The following is a 19,028-nucleotide window of genomic DNA, read 5'->3' as shown; positions in this document are numbered from 1 at the left end:
GGGAGCTATACACAAGATGGGACCACGGCTTGGGGCAGAGTATTTATAAATAAAAGCTTGTGGAAGTCTTTTCTAATTGCTAGAATTTTCCCTGTGAAATAGGAAGCAAGATCCTCAGCTAAGACTGAGAATGGGAGAGAAGGTGATGGAGGTTTGAGGAGAAGATAGGAAGGAATTGCCTGGGGAGAAGAAATGGGCCAAGGGAACTGCAGTGTACTGAAGGCCCATTGGGCCTAGCAGTCAGGTAAGTAAAGTGAGACCAGTCCACATGGGGTGTGTTGTTCTTCAACCACATTGCACTGCAGGGGAATAAGCACAGAAGGACAGAGAGTTGGTGTCAACCACTGGGTGTTCCACCAGAGGGGAGCAGGGGCCTCTCTTGGGAGTGCGCAGTGCTTGAGGATAATGACACCCCAGGGGCTTTAAGCAGGGAGGAGGGAGGTGAGGACATGAGGGGGAAGGTGGTAGGCTCAATGAATCAGAGGTCTCAGTGGGACTGAAGGATTGTGGGAATTGGGGTACTGGAGAGAGTGGGCTGGAAAGATAGAAGGTGATAGGCTAGAAATTCAGGTAATGGCGGGGGTGGGTAGATGGGCGCAGGTAACGAATATGACAGCTTGGTGCCCACAGTCAATAGCCAGCCATTGACCCTTCAAATAATCACAGGCCTGGCCAACATCTGACTCTAACAAAGACCTACCCAACTGGTCCTTTCCAATGTTTCTGATTCACACACCAGTGAAGGAAAAAGTGGTTGTTTTAAGCCACTAAATATTGGAGTGGTGTGTGATTCAGCAATAGTAACCAAACAGAATTGCTGGTTTCACTGGGGTTTCAAGGGCATAGTAAGTCCTAATGCCCTAAGGCATGGGTTTTCTGTAATAAAGTAACCTCTCCACTTCCATTTGATAGTTAGAGACACCAGGTTCCGAGAGGTTTAGTGACTTACCTAAACTTCCACAGCTAGTGAGTAGTGAGTTGGGCTCCGAGTCCAGGCAGTGTGGCACACATACACTGTCCCCAGTGCATGGCATAGCGTCTGGCACGTCTAGGCATGCTGAACAGTGAATTGAATTGTGTCTGGGATTACCTCTGCCTTCCATTTTCCCATTTTTTCCTTCCTTTCAAGTTGTATTGTATGTCTTAGTCCACCTGGTGGAGGAGATGGGCCGTCTCTCTCCTCTGTGTGGCCTTTTAGTCTGCCAGTCAGTAGGTTCTCCGGAGTGCCTACTGGGGGCAGACACTTCTCATGGTTCTCAGTATGCAGAAGGAAACAGAGCAGGGTCCCGGTGCAGCTCAGTCAAGTGGGGAGAAGATAATTAGATGAATCTATCGTTGAAAACTGGGATTATTGCTAGGAGAGACCAGTGGGTGGGGTATGAGAGAGCATGACAGGAAAAGCTGGCCTAGTGGAGGGAGGGAGGAGGGGTTTGCCTGGTGAAGGGAAGGAGTGAGTTGTTTATGAGCTGACCAAGGAGAAGCACATGGGCACAGGTTCTAAGTCAGGAACATGCTGGCGCATTAAGGGCCCATGGGAGAGCCCAATGTGCCCTGAACATACGTGGGGAGTGGGGAGTGGAGGCAGCATTGTGGGAAATGAGATAGGAGGAGTGGGCAAGTTCCTGTGCACCAGGTAGAGAAGTGTAGCTTAAGGACAATAAGGAGCCATGGAAGGGTTAAGCAAGGGAGTAACTTCATATGAGTTTACATTTATGAGAGATCTCTGGCTGCTGGGTAGGAAAGGAGGAGGAAAGGAGTGTCTACATGAGAAGGAAGTGGTGGCGATGGAGAGGAATGCATCACTTTAGGACTTGGAGTTCACCACAGGGAAACTGAGTCCCAGTGCTTCCAGGGACAGCACCCCTCTTCCAGCTCTCCCGGTCTTGGGGCTCTCAGAGACTTCTTCCCTATGGGGTAACAAGTAGGTGGTTGGATTGGGGGATAGGTGGCCAGGGAAGGTGACCCCTGACCTTTTCCTGGTGACCTGTGATATAGAATTGATAAGGTCCACAGGGACCTTACCAGGCAAAGGGGGCATGTCCTTAGAGGACCATTGAATCACTCTCCATTTAACACTGGGAAGGCCACTTCCCCTCTATGAGCCATAGTTTCTGCCTTGGTAACATGGAAAAAGATAGTATCTACCACACTTTGGTGACATCACCCCTATTTTACAGATGAGCAAACTGAGCCTCAGAGAAGGGGAGTTACTGTCCCAGGGTCACTCAGAGTAAGTGTCATAGCCAAGATTGGAACCCAGGCCAGAACCTGTGCTCTTGATCTCTCAGTTCCCCCATGTGCTCTTCTGGGGGCCTTGCAGGCTTGGAGATATTCAGCTCACCCAACACGGTCTTTCCAGGAGGCCCAGGAAATCCAGGGCTGGATGCTGGGTTGTTAGGAGCATGGGCTGGAATTCCATATCCAGTCCCACTCAGGGACATGATTCTGTCTGAACCTCAGTTTTCCCCTCTGTAAAATGGGATAACACTACACACCATGTAGCACCTGGCAGGGGAACTGTAAGGATATAATGAGTTGTATACAGAAGTCACTGGCCCAGCACAGTGCCTTTTGAATGCTTGCTGCCATTGTGATTGTCATGCAGTACAATTATGGGTTGAAACCCTAGGGGACCCAGGGTTCCCAGTTGTTTCTTTTTTTTTTTTTTAAATATATATTTTTATTGATTTCAGAGAGGAAGGGAGAGGGAGAGAGAGATAGAAACATCAATGATGAGAGAGAATCACTGATCGGCTGCCTCCTGCACGCCCCACACTGGGGATCGAGACCGCAACCCAAGCATGTGCCCTTGACCAGAATTGAACCCGGGACCCCTCAGTCCGCAGGCTGACGCTCTACTCACTGAGCCAAACCGGCCAGGGCCCAGTTGTTCCTTTTAACAACAGTTGCAATGCTTTTCCAAAATGAAATTCCTGGATGATATAACCTACTGACACATAATTTTCAACATAAATAATATCCTAATTGTAATATAAAAGAAAAAGTGAAATTAGTTTAGAATAAATTACTATGTAAATATTTGAGCAAAATACATAGGAAACATTACAAAGTAGTTGGGAGGTTATGGTTTTGGTGGAATCACCGTGAATCTGCGGGCTGAATCAGGAGCTCTGGTAACTCAAACACCACGACCTCATCATGGCAGTGATCCTCCAAAATTCGAGCAATTCTAGGTAAAGTCCTGAACCAAACGTGACCCGGTCTGGTTCCAACTTATGTGGAGGTCACTTTCCTGGCAGGGTCACTATACATTAAAACCAAGCAAATACACCCTATGCTGGGAAAGGCAAAATTATAGAGACAATAAAAAAGGCAATGGTTGCCAAGGATTTGGGGAGGGAGGAGGGATGAATAGATGGAGCAGAGGGCATTTTTTGGGCAGTGGACTTCTGTGTGATACTGTAATGATAAATAAAGGACATTATGCATTTAAAAAATATTTTTTAATTGATTTCAGAGAGGAAGGAAGAGGGAGAGAGAGTGAGAAACATCAATGATGAGAGAATCATTGATCAGCTGCCTCCTTCACGCCCCCCTCTGGGGATTGAGCCTGCAACCCCTGGCCTGTGTCCTGGCCAGGAATTAAACTGTGACCTCATGCTTCATAGGTCGACACTCAACCACCGAGCAACTCTGGCCGGGCGCATTATGCATTTTTCAAAATCCATAGAGCTGTGCAACACCAAGAGTGAACCTTAATATAAATATGGATTTTAGTTAATAATAATGAATCAGCATTTGTCCTTCATTTGTAACAAAGGTATCATAAGGTATTAGTAATAGGAAAAACTGTGTGTGTTGGGAAGAGGGAGTATGAGGTACTCTGTCATTTCTTTTTCTTTTTTTTTTAAATTAAATCTTTATTGTTCAGATTATTACATTTGTTCCTCTTTTTTCCCCCCATAACTCCCCTCCTTCCAGCTCCCACCCCACCCTCCACCCTCACTCCCCACCCACTGTCCTCATCCATAGGTGCACAATTTTTGTCCAGTCTCTTCCCACATCTCCCACACCCCTTTCCCCCCCAAGAATAGTCAGTCCATTCCCTTTCTATGTCCCTGATTCTATTATAATCACCAGTTCATTCTGTATATCAGATTATTTATTCACTTGATTCTTAGATTCACTTGTTGATAGATGCATGTTTGTTGTTCATAATTTGTATCTTTACCTTTTTCTTCTTCTTCCTCTTCTTAAAGGATACCTTTCAGCATTTCGTATAATACTGGTTTAGTGGTGATGAACTCCTTTAGCTTTTCCTTATCTGTGAAGCTCTTTATCTGACCTTCAATTCTGAATGATAGCTTTGCTGGATAAAGTAATCTTGGTTGTAGGTTCTTGGTATTCATCACTTTGAATATTTCTTGCCATTCCCTTCTGGCCTGCAAAGTTTCTGTTGAGAAATCAGCTGACAGTCGTATGGGTATTCCCTTGTAGGTAATTGACTTTCTTTCTCTTGCTGCTTTTAAGATGCTCTTTTTGTCTTTTGCTCTTGGCATTTTAATGATGATGTGTCTTGGTGTGGTCCTCTTTGGATTCCTTTTGTTTGGGGTTCTCTGCGCTTCTTGGACCTGTATGTCCATTTCTTTCACCAGGTGGGGGGAGTTTTCTGTCATTATTTCTTCAAATAGGTTTTCAATATCTTGCTGTCTCTCATCTTCTGGCACCCCTATTATTTTGATGTTGGTACGCTTGAAACTGTCCCAGAGGCTCCTTACACTATCTTCGTATTTTCGGATTCTTTTTTCATTTTGCTTTTCCGGTTGGGTGTTTTTTGCTTCTTCGTATTTCACATCTTTGACTTGATTCTTGTGCTCCTCTTGTCTGCTGTTGGGAGTCTGTATAAAATTCTTTATTTCAGTTAGTGTATGCTTAATTTCTAGTTGGTTCTTTATCACAACATTGAGGGTCTCATTAGATTTCTTGAGGCTCTCATCAAGTTTATCGGCAGTTTCTAGAAGATTATTGAGAGACCTTAAAAGTGCGTTTTTTAGCTCTATATCCTCCATTTCTGTCATCTTTCTTTGTCTCCGCTTTTTTATGCTTTTTTGGTGCACCCCCTTGTGGTCTTTGTGGGCGGTCTTGTTGTAGTTAAGCCTTGATTGTTGTCGGCAATACTGGGGGTGAATTGACCTCCAGGCTAACTGGCTATGAGAGTCAGCTGTGTCTGCAGTGCGAGAGTTCTGTGCTGAATCTCTAGGGCGGTGTTAATCTAGCTTTTGCCTGAGGCTATCCAGCAAATGCCTCTGTGCAGGGCTTGGGCGGGGCGGGTCCCAGGGGATCTACAGGGCGAGCGGAGCGAGCAGTTATGGCTGCTCTCAGTTCCGTCCCCCAGCGGCTCTGCAACCGCTGCAAACCCTGGAGAGAAAGCTGCCTTCCCGCTTCTCCACTTCTCCCGTTTGAGTCTGGGTCCCTAGAGACTCACCCGGATCTGGAGCTCAGAGTCTGAAACTCCCTCCCGGTTGAAAACAACAACCGCGCCCTCTGCCGCCGGCCCATTCCACATGCACTCTGCACCTTAGTATTTCACTTCAGCACTGCGCCTCCTCTGAGTCTGGGTATGGTTTCCTCTTTCCTCCTAGTTGTAGAACTTCCACTCAGCCAGCCTTCCTGTGGTTCTGGATGATGTCCGTTCTGTCTTTTAGTTGTATTTTTGAGGTGGTTGTTCGAGGCAGCAAACTCCAGCGTTAACCTATGCCGCCATCTTGGTTCTCTCTCGGCACTCTGTCATTTCTGCATAATTTTTCTATAAACCTAAAACTGTTATAAAAAATAAAGTCTAGTAAAAATGAACAAAACAAAACCCCACACAAACATAGTGTTTGCGTGTGAAATAGAATTTGGTCCCAGGCTCAGATAATTAAAAACAGGGTTTCATCTATGCCAATTACTAAAGGGAACTATGAATACCACACAGGACTTGGGACTCATTTGGGGGATGTCTGCAGCCCTGCTCTGCTCCTGCTGTATGCCTGGGGCAATCACTGGGGACTGCCCAGCTCTTGGTGGTACTGCCCAACTTAGGATCTAGACCAGGGGTGGGCAAACTTTTTGACTCGGGGGCCACAATGGGTTCTTAAACTGGACCGGAGGGCCGGAACAAAAGCATGGATGGAGTGTTTGTGTGAACTAATATAAATTCAAAGTAAACATCATTACATAAAAGGGTACGGTCTTTTTTTTTTTTTTTTAGTTTTATTCATTTCAAACGGGCCGGATCCGGCCCACGGGCCGTAGTTTGCCCACGGCTGATCTAGACCTTGCCCTCTGCCCTTTTACCATGAAGAACATCCTTCAGAACCCACAGCCACCTGCTTGCTGATCTTGGGTGACGGTGATGTGGTTGCTTGATTGAAAACTCTCCCCAGCCTCAGGAACCTCAGGGTGCCAGTGTGGACACGGCTCACCCTTCTGTTTCCAGAATTCCTACTTCAAATCTGGACCCCAGCCACTTACTCATTGTGTGAACTTGAGTGAGTCAGATCACACTGGGCTTCAGTTTCCCCATTGGTGGAAAAGAGGGTGGTAATACTTGCCTCACTGAGTATATTTATTCATTCAGAAAATATCTATTGAGCACCTACTGTTTGTACTGGGGTTACAACAGTGAACAAAAGAGATAAACATCCCTGCCTTATTGAAACTCATGGTCTAATAAGGAGGATAGACAAAAGTCAAATAAATATATAAGATAATGTCAAGAATGAAGAAAAAGGGGCAATCAGTTCAGGTCCCCTCCCTCCTGCAGAGAGCTTTTCTTTAATAAAAATTTTGCTTAAACAAAGAAAACAGGGTCACAGACAGAAAGACAGTAGGGCAAGAGCTCCATAGTGAGTGTGCAGTCATGGAAGGCTTCCCAGAGGAGATGGCATTTGAAAGGAATCTGAAAGAGAGAAGGAGCAAGCCATGCAAGTGTGGAGTAAGAGCATTCCAGGCAGAAAGAACAGCAAATAACAAAACCTTGAGGTAAGAACATGCTTGGTGTATCTGAGAAACAGCAAGGATGCCAGTGTGGCTGACAGGGAGTGTGTGAGAGGAGAGAGGAAGTTAGGACAGAGCAACTGTGTAAGGAATCTGGGTTTTGTTCTAAGCATAGCAGGAGGAAACTTGAAGTTATTGAAGCCCTCCCATGTTGTGTGTTCTTGCATGTGAGAAAGTAGACAGACACACTCTAAAACAGTGATGGCGAACCTTTTGAGCTCAGCGTGTCAGCATTTTGAAAAACCCTAACTTAACTCTGGTGCCGTGTCACATATAGAAATTTTTTGATATTTGCAACCATAGTAAAACAAAGATTTATATTTTTGGTATTTATTTTATATATTTAAATGCCATTTAACAACGAAAAATCAACCAAAAAAAAATGAGTTCGCATGTCACCTCTGACACGCGTGTCATAGGTTCGCCATCACTGCTCTAAAGCCATCCTTCTGTCCATGACCCTGGTCTTGGTCCTTTCAGTGGGAAGTGTCAAAAAGGGCTGGTGGTGGAAGCAGCAGTCAGGCTGTAGTTCCTATAAAGTGCCACCAGGTGACGACTCTAGGTTGTGTTACTAACTGGTGGATTATTGATTCCAGAGTGGTGGTTTCCAAACATCATCAGATCATCAGGAGGGCTTGTTAAAACACCAATGGATGGACTCCACCTTCAGAAGGTCTGATCTGTAGTTCTGGGGTGGGGCCCAAGAATCTGCATTACCAACAAGTTCCAGGTGATGTTGATGCTGCTGGTGCAGGGACCCCACTGTAAAAGACCCCACGATAGAAACACAGTTGGGTTACAACGGTGTCTGACCAAAATGCTCCATATCTTCCCATCATATTTAGAATTACATCTAGGTCTCTTGCAGATCCCTTCCCCCCATTCCCACCATGATTCAGGTCCTGCTTTCTTCCCTCAACTCATCTCCTGCCAGTTGCCAAACTATGGCCACAACGTTCCTTGAAGCCTCATCTTGCATCAGGACCTTTGCACATGCTGGACCTCCCACCTCGGATGCCTTTCCCCCAGCTTTTCCATTGGCTGGCATTCTCTCATTCCTCACAGCTCAGCTTGAATGTCACCTCTTTAGGGAGTCTTCTCCGGCCTCTCTCTGAGGCTGGCAGCCCTGCTCATGTTCATTCTGTTCTTTTCCTTCTTAGAGCTTGTGGTGATTTTTGATTATTTATCTTAGTTAACCAATCATCTGTCTCCTGTTTAGACTTTAGGCCCTTGAAGGCAGTGACTATGTCTGTCTTGTTTTGTGCTTTACCCCAAATGCCCAGGACAGTGCTTGGCAGCAGGTAGACACACAGAAAATAATGGTTGAATAAATGACAAAAAAAGATGAAGGGGTTAAGCAAACAAACAAAAAACCTCATTGACACAGACAACAATATGGTAATTGCCAGAGGGAAAAGGGGGTGGGGGAAATAGAAGAGGGTATAGGGGGGCCCACCGGCTCTGTGGTTTAGCATCGACCTATGAATCAGGAGGTCCTGGTTCAATTCTCGGTCAGTGCACATTCCCGGGTTTTGGGCTCCATCCCCAGTAGGGGGCGTGCAGGAGGCAGCCGATCAATGATTTTCTTTCATCATTGATGTTTCTCTCTCTCCCTCTCTGAAATCAATAAAAAAAATATTGTTAAAAAAAGGAGGGTAAAGGGAGAATAAATAGAGATGGAAGGAGACTTGACTTGAGATAGTGAACACAATACAGTACACAGATGATGGATTATGGAATTGTACACCTGAAACCTATAAAATTTTATTAACTAATGTCAGTAGGTGAGCAGGGACTCCGTGGAAAGGAGACTTATGGATTGTGTGATATGAGGCATCACCTCATCCTAGTCCCAGGCCTGAGCTCAGAGTGCTCTGGAAGGAAATCAAGATGAATAAGACCATGCTTGCAAATAGTTTTGCATTCTTTTTGTTTGTTTGTTTGTTTTGCATTCTTTTGAGTGTTCCTAGCTCCCTGTCCACCTCATTTGGTGAGCATAGGGATTGCTGCTCAGAGTTCTGGGTTGTTGGGCAGAGATGCTACCCAAATAACAAGCCAAGAGGCATTCAGCACTTTAAAGTTCTTCCACCTCCATTATTGCATTGCATTCTCAGGTTTAAAAAAAATCCCAAACTTGGAAATAAAACAAAAGGAGAACTGCATGTTCTTTGAGTAGCATTGTCCAACAGCCCCACTCCAGGGTTAGTTAACTAACTCTCTAGGGGGACAGATATTTGTTTGACTTGTCATTTCCTTATGTATTGGGGCCCAAACTCAGGAAAGTTATGGGCTCACTTGTAGATTTAAGTTGCAAATCATTTGTCTCCAGTAGAAAAGATCACCCCAAAGGTTACATTTGTTTGGTCCTGCAGGACATTAACCAGTTTCACTTTGCAATCCTGTTTCAGCATTTTGTCTTCTGTTAGCTATAAACCTTTCAGACTCTCTAACACTTTTAGAAGCAGCTTCACTGCTGGGGGGGTAATACCAATGAATCACATATGATTTTGGCATGTGCTCACTTCTTATTGGTATGAGAGCCATGTTTCTAACTTTCAGAAAATTAGCTTTTGGGACCAGCACCATCTTTGAGAGAGGGGCTGATGGTGTCTGTTGTCCACATGGGTCTAGTGAAGCTCAGAGAGGTAGAATAATTGTCTCCACAGGCAAAAGCTGGGCCTTAACCCTTGGTTGGCCTGACCACAGAGCCCCAGCCACATCCAGGTGCCCTGTGCTATTCTGGGCACTTTACAAACTCATCCAAGTTAATTCTCACAACTCAACAAATCCAATAAAGTATTACTCTTTCACTTTTAGAGATGAGGAGTCTTAGGGGAAGAGCTGGAAATGAAGTCACCCAATGTCAGTGAACTCTTCAAAGGCTGATGTCAAGCATTTTGGAGTCAAATAGACCTGAGTTTCAACTCTGGCTCTCACTCTCCCTAGCTATGTGACCTCGGGCAAGTTGCTCACCCAGTTCCTCTGCGCTGCATTTTAAGATAGGAATAAGAACCTATCCGATGTAGTAGCTGTTGCTAATGCTTACAAACAAATCTAGGCCTGCCCGGCCCCCTTCCCCAGTAGTGCTCAGTGCTGCCAGCCTGCCTCCTTTTGGAATCAGGAGGGGAAATGCAGTTGATCTTGTTTGGAATCTGGAGGAAAAGTGAGGTTGATCTAGCATTGGCCCCTGCCAGGCTGGCTGGGATCAGAAGTATTCTGGGAGAATAGTCAAGTGCCTAGGAAAACCGGGGAGAGGTATTGCTAAACAGGAGTGGCGGGGAGCTCAAAGGAGTCCCCAGGGCGGTAGGGTAGGTGCAGGTATGGGGGCTGGATAAGGACTCCAGTCTGTCAGGCAGGAACAACTATAAAGCTTGGGCTTACCAGAGGCAGCCTGAGCTTCCAAATCTGTAAAATGGAATAGTAATGACTCTTCCCTGTTTGGGATTATTGTGAGGCCCCTGCGGGACGGTGAGTTTTGCTGGAAGTGTGTGGTTCTAGAGTGTTCTCTGGGACTTTACCCTTGTCTTAAAGTTAATGGACCCTTGACTGTGGCCTTTGTGAAACCTGAGGATGTTATCGATCATGTAATAAGGACGATGGCAAATAACATCTGCGATAGCTTAGGGCCACTGGGAGGTTGTCCTTCAGTTCTGGGCTCCTTGGGTCAGAAATAGCACAAATACATAGCCAAGGGTGGTTTAGGGCTTTGCAGTTTACAAAGCCCTTCTGCATTATTGCATTGCACCCTTGTGCTGAGACAAATTCTGAGGCACAGAGAGGTTGAGTGACTTGCCTAAGGCTGCACAGCTAGCAAGTGGTAGAGCTGGATTTGGAGCACAAATAGCCTAGTTCCCCAGCTGGCCTCTGAGTGGAGAGATGGGTCACACAGCAAACTGACCTGGGGAGGGACCTGAGGCTCCTCTGACCACACCTGCCTGTCCACTGTTCTCCACATCTGTTCCCTGGAAATTGCTGGAGGTGAGGGGAGTGGCTGGAGTGGGTGCTGAGCCTGAGGGGGAGGCTTTCGGACCCAGGCCAGAAGGGTGGGGAAGGAGAGGATGAAGGAAGGTATCTAACTTCCCCCTAAGCAGCTGAGGGGAAAGACAAAGGCCCGAGGAGATGTTCTAGGGACCAGATGAGGAGGAATGGAAGGAACAGCTGTAAGGGGAGGAAGTAAAACTGGGACAGGGCTGGGGATGGTGTGGGGCAGGCCAGTCTCTTACAGGTGGCAGGACCCTGAACAGAGTAGAGGTCTTTTTTTCTCAACAGATGCCCCAAGTGCTAAGCAATCCTGAGGCCACTGAGGCAAGCCCAGGGTCCCTGTCCTTGGTGACTCACACATTTGAGCCCAGCTGAATGACCAAATGGACACATTCTGTGGCCTGCCTTCCTTCTTTCCTTCCTTCCTCCCTTCCTTCCTCCCTCCCTTCCTTCCTTCCTTCCTTCCTTCCTTCCTTCCTTCCTTCCTTCCTTCCTTCCTTCCTTCCTTCCTTCCACAACTATCTATGGAGGGCTCACCATGTGCCAGGCTGGGCTCCCAGCAGGAAACAACATCCCTCTTCAAGGAGCTGCCAATCTCATGGGGAGATGAACAAAACACAATGAACAAATCAGTGTACAATCTCACACGAGACTGTAAAGCCAGTGAGGGGATGGTGAGTGGCTGGAGCAGAGCTGTTTCCTGAGGGTGGTCAAGGAGGACCTTTCTGAAGAGGTGACATTTCAGCAAAGAGCTGAAGGAAGTGAGGACGCAGCTGTGTGAGTCTGGAGAAGAGTGTTCAGGCCGACATGTATTTGCAGCATTCTGGTCCAAGTCAGTATACAGAGAACTTCCCCATACAGTCCACACCATTTAGTGTGTGTATGTGTGTGTATGAACGATCACTTTTGTTGGGACCAGGCAGCTGGACTAATGGTCCATTTCCCCCTGGTCTGGAGTCCCCCTCCTGGCCCCCAGCTGCCCTGATGGGCCAGGTCAGCCTCCCCGCTCCCCCCAGGAGCCTGCCCAGCAAGGGGGAGGGTGAAAGGCTGAGAGGCCAGTGTGGATGGGCACAAGTGAGTGAAGTGAGTGATGGGAGATGGAGGGCAGACGGGAGAACATGGGCTGAGGCAGGGAGCCCCGGGGGGCTTGTGCAGCTGCTGGTCATCCAGCATGGCAGCTTGGCCGACAATTGGGGCCACTAAATATGAAAGAAAATACCAATGTCTTGCATGCTTATTGCTAGTCTGGCATTATTCTAAGTGCTTGATATTTGCCGTTCTTTGAATCCTCACTATAACTTTTAAGGTAGGTAGTTTTTTTCTTAATTTACTTGTCCATTGATATCTACACAGATTATCTCTTTTTCCCTTTTTTATTGAGTCAATTTTAATAACATAAATTAACCATTTAAAGTTGACAATTCAGTGGCATTTAGTGCATTCACGATGTACAACCACCACCTCTGTCTGGTTTCAAAACACTTTATCACCAAAAGAAAACCTCGTACCCATTAAAGGTAAGTAGTGTTTCCCCCTTATTTTACAGATGAACACGGCAGGTAGAGGCACTTGTCCCAGGTCACACAGCCAGGAAGTGGAACAAGCTGGCTACAGTTCCGGCATTCCCAGGTAAGGAGGGCATGCCTGCGCCCCTGCTGGGATTTTGTTTATGGAAGGGGTGGGGAGCATTTGAGGCCAGAAAAGAGGGAACCATCTGGAAGGTGGAACAGTGACCCCCCTGGAGGCAGGCTGAGTTCAAATCCCCTTTCTCCCACCTGCCAGCTGTGTGATCTTAAGCAAGACCTCTCTCCCTCCACCTTTCTCCTTTTCTGTGAAGGGGAGATAATATGAGCACCCACTTCATTGGGTGCTGGGGGAACTGAGTTACCCATGAACAGTATGTGCTCAGTAAACAGCAGCCTGTGTTTGCTTTGCAGCATTCTGCTCCTGGAAATAAGTTTGGCAGGTGCCTAAGTGCAACCTCACGTGTTGGGACTTACAAACCATCCAGAAGGAGGCACCCTCCATTACCAGAGAGAACACAGTCTGACTGGTAAGTGATGATAGACTCTCAAAGTTGAGAGCATGGTGCTAATTTTTAAAAACAATTGTATCAGGATGTTATTAACATAACATCAAAGGTACTTAAGGTTATCCATCTTAAGTGTGTCTCTTTCCATGGGTTTTGACAAATGTACACCCTGTGTAATCACCACCCAATCAGGACACAGATCATTTCCATCACTCCCAAATACCTGTGCCCCTCACCCACCAACCCATCTCCTGGGCCCAGGCCACCATTCATTTGATGTCTGTCACTATCACTTGGTTTTGCCTCTCCTAGAATTTCATATAAATGGAATCAGACAGCATGTACTGTTTTGTGCCTGGCTTTTCATTAGTCTTAATGTCTCCAAGATTCACCCATGTTGTTGTATCAGTAGTTTGCTTCTTTTTATTGCCTAGGAGTATTCCCCAAATATTGCTTAATCACCTCCAATGGGTAATTTTTTATGTGGTGCAGAGTCTGCCTTCAGTACATGTCCAGAAATCCTCTACCTTTCCTTCCTGATCCTTGGGTGCAGCTCCACCCATGCAAAGGAGAGCCCAGCTCTGAGTGGGTCCGGGGGTGGTGGTGGAAGAAGCTCTCACTCTTGGGGTGGACCACCCCAAAACAAGCAAACCTCACTCTTGCCACCCTTGATTACTCTCTTAGTAAAGCTCTGCCATCTTCTCCTCTGTGGACTCACTCCCAGAGCTGATGACGGCCAGGGGTGGGTATGGGCGTTTGAGGATAGAAGTCCTGCCTAGGCTGCTACCCATTGTGTGATCCTCAGCCAGCCACATTCCCTCTCCAGTCTCAGTTTCCTACTCCCTAAAATGGGAATGAATATGTCTGCCTCACCGGGCAGTTGAGAAGGCCCAATGAGATAGTTTTGTCCATGGTTTGGGGAGGAGAATAGGCCTCCAGGAAGAGGCAAGGATTTCATGCCATAGGTATTTATTGAGCATCTACTATGTGTCAGGCAATTGCTTGGTTTTGGGGATGTGATGGCAAACAAGAATATCACTGTTCTTGTTCTCAGAGCTTTAATGGTGGTGGGAGAACAGGAGACAGAGGAGGGCACCCCTGGCATAGGGCATGGCACACAAAAGGGTGTAGAGGTGGGATGGAGAGGAGGCATTAGCCAGAGTTCAGTCTGCGGTGGCTGGCAGAGCAGGGATGGGGAAGACAGAGAAGCCATCTCCTACCCTAAGCCATGGGAGAACATAGGGGAACCTCAGATGTCAAGTTCAGTTCAGGGCTCTTGCCCAGGCAAAACTGGAATTCCCCTTGTAGAGGAGCAAGGAAGGAGCCCTTGCTACCAGGCTATGGGGACCACCTTCCTGTTCCTGTCACCTAGCCCTCGCTTGTCTGAGAGCCCCAGCCCCAGGCTTGAAACCTCCCCAGCAAGGACGTCCCTCCCCAAAGAGGCCAGGACCCTGGTAAAATGTCTGGGGTGCTCATGACAACATTTCTCATCTGGTCCCCAAATCAATTCCTGCTTGGGAATCTCATCTCATTGAGTCCCTGGGGCCCAGTTCTCAGCCTCTAGGCTGGATTAGACCCTGCCCTGGCCTAGGAATTAATAAAAGACTCATGTATGTGTGTGTGTGCGTGTGTGTGTGTGTGTGTGTGTGAGAGAGAGAGAGAGAGAATATATGTGAGAGATGAGTGTGTGAGAATGAGTGAGTGTGAGAGAGAATGAGTGTGAATACGTCAGTGTCGGTGAATGGGTGTGTGAGAATGAGTATGATTATTGTATGAGAGAATGACTGAGAGATTAAGAAAGTGTGTGTATGTGTGAAAGAGAATGAATGTGAGTGTGTGTGTATGGGAGTGAGAGGAGCATGAACGATCACTTCTGTCGGGACCAGGCAGCTGGACTAATGGTCCATTTCCCCCTGGTCTGGAGTCCCCCTCCTGGCCCACAGCTGCCCTGATGGGCCAGGTCAGCCCCCCCTCCCCCCAGGAGCCCCCAGCCGCTCCCCATTCGGCTTTCCTTGTATTGTGCATGGCCTGGTTCCTCGAGGAAATGGGGCGGCTGTTTGGGTGCGGGGGCGGCCGCCAGCAGCCCCACCCCCTTCCCCCCATTGTCACTCCTGGCTTTGGCCCTTAGCCCCTGCTGCCGACACTAAAAATAGCCCTGCTTACAGGGAGACAGCCACACCCCTGAGTGGGCCTCCAGGCTTGGTGGAGGTCAGGATTGCCAGCACAGAGCTGTCCCAGGGGTGAGGGCCCCCACAAGAGACCCAGGTCAGAGCACATTGGGGCCTTCCTCCCCTCTCTAAGCCTCAGTCTCCTCATCTGTAAAACGGGGATAAGGATACCTCCTGCTGGGGTTGCTCTAGTGAACAGGAGTGTGGCTGGGTCCCGAGTGCACTGTTCTTGTCCTGCCCGGAGGGTGGTGCTGCCTGAGTATTTGGAGAACCCGAGGAGAGAGGGCACAGACCTGGCTTCATCCTCACCCCTACCTTTAGTGGCTGCCAGGGGCTTCCGATTTCCTCCACCTGGGCGTCCAGAAGCGTCTGCAGGTTTATGGGTGAGCCCTGGCAGCTGCCTTCTCTCTGTGCCTCTGAGACCAGTGTGAGATCACGCTGTGAATTATGTGGCCGGCCTGGGACTCGAACCTGTGTTTCGAGCTTCTGAGGGCTGTTTTTTCCGCTTTAAGGGGCTGCCTCCACGCTGATGACTCTAAGGACTTCCTGGCTGGGATAACCCTGCCTTTTAGTCCACAAACACATGATTCATCAAAAAGGAAGATGCTGGGTAGTGGGCATTGAGTTCTGAACTGGGGGCTGGGCAGCTCCCCTGGAGCCTGTGTGTGTGAACAGCTGCCCTAAGATGCCACTGGTCTGGCAAAGGAGGAGTTACCAGCATGTCTGTTCGTCTACCGGCCTCTTTCTCACTTTCTTTCTTCCTTTGTTCTTTTTTTTTTTCTTTTCTTTTTTTTTTTTTTTTAGCAATGAAATATTTCAAACATGGGTTCCTTTACACATGTTCAGAGTCTCAGACTCTTAGAATTACTCTTCTCACATGTTTCTGTGATTGTCTGTGTTCCCCACTACTCCTGGATCCTGGGGCAGAGACTGAGACTTTATTATTATTTCGTGTGTCCCCCAAACAAATAAATACTCATGGTGGGAGTGTCCTCCCACACAAACCTTAATAATGTGCAGATTTGTCTCCACCCACATGGATTTTGGGATTTGTGGGGACACCTTGTCACCTAGTTTTGTCCTAAATCTTGTCCATTGGTTTTGGTTTGCAACCTAGTTGCTTTGTCTGTTTGGATGTGGGGATTTGGGAAGATTCAAAATCTGTTTCCCCTCAGGCACAGCCACCTTCCAGAATCTCGACTCTTCCTGAATATATACGTGCATGGAAGAAAGGCAGAGCTGCAGGGATTGAGGGCACTCAGGCCCTGGGGATGACCACTGTTATGGTTTAGGGCTCCCTGCATCAGGCGAACGTAGGCAGCCGCCTGGTTCTTACAGGCACTGGTGTATCCTGCTTTTCTGACTGCTCTTAGCACTGTGTTTTGACATTGTTCCAAGTCAGTATACAGAGAACTTCCCCATTTAAAAATAAAAATGGCTGCATATAAAGAGGGGTTTTTTAGCTTTTTGTGTCGTATACCCCTTTGACATCTGGTGACAGGTTGGACCCCCTTCTCATATTCCTTTTTTTAAGGACATAAAGTAAAGTGCATGATTATATTTTAGCAAACCCACTATATTGAAATGCTATTACTGCAATAGTAACAAGGGTTAGTGATGCAGTAAAAGCTGAGTTCCTTTAATAGCACATAAAATAAACGGTGTGGATGCAGGGCCCGGGTCTTGGGGAGCATCAGTGATTTGTGGAGGTGTCTGCAACCACTGTGTTATCATACAAAAGCGCCTTCAGCTTCTGTTGTGACAAGGCCACTGCTAACCCTGCTGTGGCTCATGATCCACATGCATACTTGAAGGAAATGCTGAATTTCAGTTAGAAGCTGGTGACTATGAAGTTGTTATTTGTTCTATCCAAGTTCACAGAGTCCCTGAGTTTGGGACCCCAGGTCAAACCCTGCTAAAAAGTGTAGCTGTCCCTGTCCCTGCTTTTATTCAACTGGTCTCTTATTGAAAAGTCACCCTGTTGTAGCATTTCTCCAAATCTTGTCATTGCACAGAAGGGGAAACTGAGGTCCAGGCTGGTGAATGGGTTGGGGTAGCAGAGCCCGGAGCCCTGACTTCTGTCCCAGGTGCTTGCCCAGCTCTCTTCCCATTACCTCCCCAGGCGGGAGGCAGGGAACCAGCCTGCCTGCCAGGAGCAGGTTGGCAGCTGGTGTCCTGTCCTGAGAGTGACCCGGCCCCGCCTGCGCCCTGCACCCCACCCTGGCCGGCACAGCTGTGGATGTGACAGGAGGCTTGGCTCCGGTTCACCCAGGCACATTCCTGGCCCAGCCACAGTATTTTATTATTATTATTTTTTTGGTGACTCTTTCTCCCACACCTCCCACCTTTCCCCCCCTTTTCCTTAAAAATGCTCTGTCTCTCCCCAGAGGGTCCCTTTGGGCGGTGGCTCCTGGAGGGAAATGTGGCCTGGATTTCCTGGAACACGTGGAGCTGGAGTCCCAGTGCTACAAGGAGGGAGCTGCTGGCAGCAGAGTGACACCCTGCCCCCCAACATAACTGGGTTTTCTGGAGCAAGTGGGTGAGCTGGAGCCTCCATATTCCCATTCCATTGGGCCTCCGAGCAGACCCCCCCCCCCCCCCCCCCCCCCGCTGTAGTGATGGGGGAGTGAGATGTTCCCCCCCAGGGAATTGGGGCTCTGTGACCTTTGGGGCTCTGTGACCTTGGATAAGCCACATGTTTTCGCTAAGCTCTGGCTTCCTCCATCCTTAGAGGGGCCTGTGATCAGGGCCTGCCAAGGCTGGTGGCCGGCCAGTCAGTGAGGAGCTGGCTGTGCTTGGGCTTTTCCGGAACCCAGAAGGCTGGTATCAGCAAGTGGGGTGTTTGGGGGGAGTTGAGGATGCAGGTTTGGGATGTAGTTGGGGCTGGAGGGAGACTGGAGACCTTTCGGCCTTTCTTCATTCATTCATGTGACAAATACCTGTTGAGCACTTACCGTTGGGCAAGCACTGGGGCTTGGCTGTGAACAAGAAACCAAGTCCACGCTGCCTTCTTGGGCTCACAGACAACAGCAGACAAATAAATGCTGCCTAGGTGGTCAGGTAGAGATGAGGCCTGTGGGGAAATACAAAGCGGGGTGCAAGGTCTCAGAGGGCCTCCTGTGGGGTTATGTGAGCAGAGGCATGAATGAAGCAGAGGGAGCAGTGTGTGCTGAAGGCTCCGAGGTGGGAGCGAGTGAGAGAAGGAAAGGCTGTGCGGAGTGGGAGATGAGCAGAGAGGCTGAGCCAAGGCAAGGACTTACCTTGACTCACGGGAAGCCACAGAGGGCTCTGAGCGTGCAGTGGCGCGGTCTGTAAAGTGAGCCACCAGGGGGTCCTGCAGGAGATGGGGATGTGGAGCACCAGCTGTGAGGCCAATCAGCTTGGAACCTGGCACAGCTCCTTGATGGCTCTTGGACCATGGGCAGGAGGCTTCCCTCTTCATCCCTCAGTTTCCTCCTCAGTAAGGTGGGGCTCATAGCACTGGGTAGCTAAGAGGAAGGACCCGGAAGGGCACAGCTACCGCTCTCCATGGTGGGAGCTGCTCTTTCTGGGAGACTCCATGGTGTGTAGCCAGTCTCTTGGGGGAGGCGCTGGTGGCAGAGCCACAGGCTGGTGTTGAACCCGGTGTGGGTATGGCTTTGGGCGAGGCTGCTCAGCTCTTTTGGACATGTGGGGTTATGTCCTGGGATGGGTATATCTCTCAGTTATCTGTAGTCCTCTTCCCTTTCTGGGTACAGAGCTGGATTTAGGGGAGCCCCTGGGGCATGGGAAGGGGGACAAGAAACTACCCTGAGATGTGTGTGTGTGGGAGGAGGGGGGTCCTCCTGAGTTTCTCTGTGATCTCA

At 48.3% G+C, this 19,028-nt stretch overlaps 1 long non-coding RNA gene across 1 annotated transcript in view; it reads left to right on the top strand.

The window, feature by feature from the left end:
- The window catches only part of LOC139013780 (uncharacterized), a 55,218-nt gene that overhangs the window by 8,575 nt on the left and 27,615 nt on the right, over positions 1-19,028 (top strand). Inside the window, exons 2-3 of the long non-coding RNA XR_011472122.1 lie at positions 12,530-12,612; positions 12,921-13,036. This is a non-coding gene — a long non-coding RNA (uncharacterized lncRNA). The remainder of the gene's footprint in view (positions 1-12,529; positions 12,613-12,920; positions 13,037-19,028) is intronic.

Source organism: Myotis yumanensis, unplaced genomic scaffold, assembly GCF_028538775.1.
Source record: "Myotis yumanensis isolate MYYU_CA2020_CCGP unplaced genomic scaffold, mMyoYum1.0.hap1 SCAF_7, whole genome shotgun sequence".
Lineage (NCBI taxonomy): Eukaryota > Metazoa > Chordata > Mammalia > Chiroptera > Vespertilionidae > Myotis > Myotis yumanensis.
The sequence above is the reverse complement of the archived record's forward strand: the minus strand, read 5'-3'. Positions and strand labels throughout refer to the sequence as shown.